At 33.3% G+C, this 201-nt stretch overlaps 1 protein-coding gene across 1 annotated transcript in view; it reads left to right on the top strand.

Moving 5' to 3' along the window:
• arhgap5 (Rho GTPase activating protein 5) overlaps positions 1–201 on the top strand; it is an 87,156-nt gene that overhangs the window by 63,363 nt on the left and 23,592 nt on the right.

The following is a 201-nucleotide window of genomic DNA, read 5'->3' as shown; positions in this document are numbered from 1 at the left end:
CTGATGTAGGATGGCAACAGACCTAGCACGGCCTTATAGATAAATAAATAATAATAATAATAATAATAAATCTCAATTTCCAACAGCTGAGATAACATCAATGTTTAGGGAGAATGCATCAGTCTCTACTAGCACACTATTACACATGGAAGTGGGGTTTGTTTTGTGTCATAAGGTTATAATTCATGTTAAAAATCCACT

This window comes from Etheostoma spectabile, unplaced genomic scaffold (genome assembly GCF_008692095.1).
Source record: "Etheostoma spectabile isolate EspeVRDwgs_2016 unplaced genomic scaffold, UIUC_Espe_1.0 scaffold351, whole genome shotgun sequence".
Classification (NCBI taxonomy): domain Eukaryota; kingdom Metazoa; phylum Chordata; class Actinopteri; order Perciformes; family Percidae; genus Etheostoma; species Etheostoma spectabile.
The sequence above is the reverse complement of the archived record's forward strand: the minus strand, read 5'-3'. Positions and strand labels throughout refer to the sequence as shown.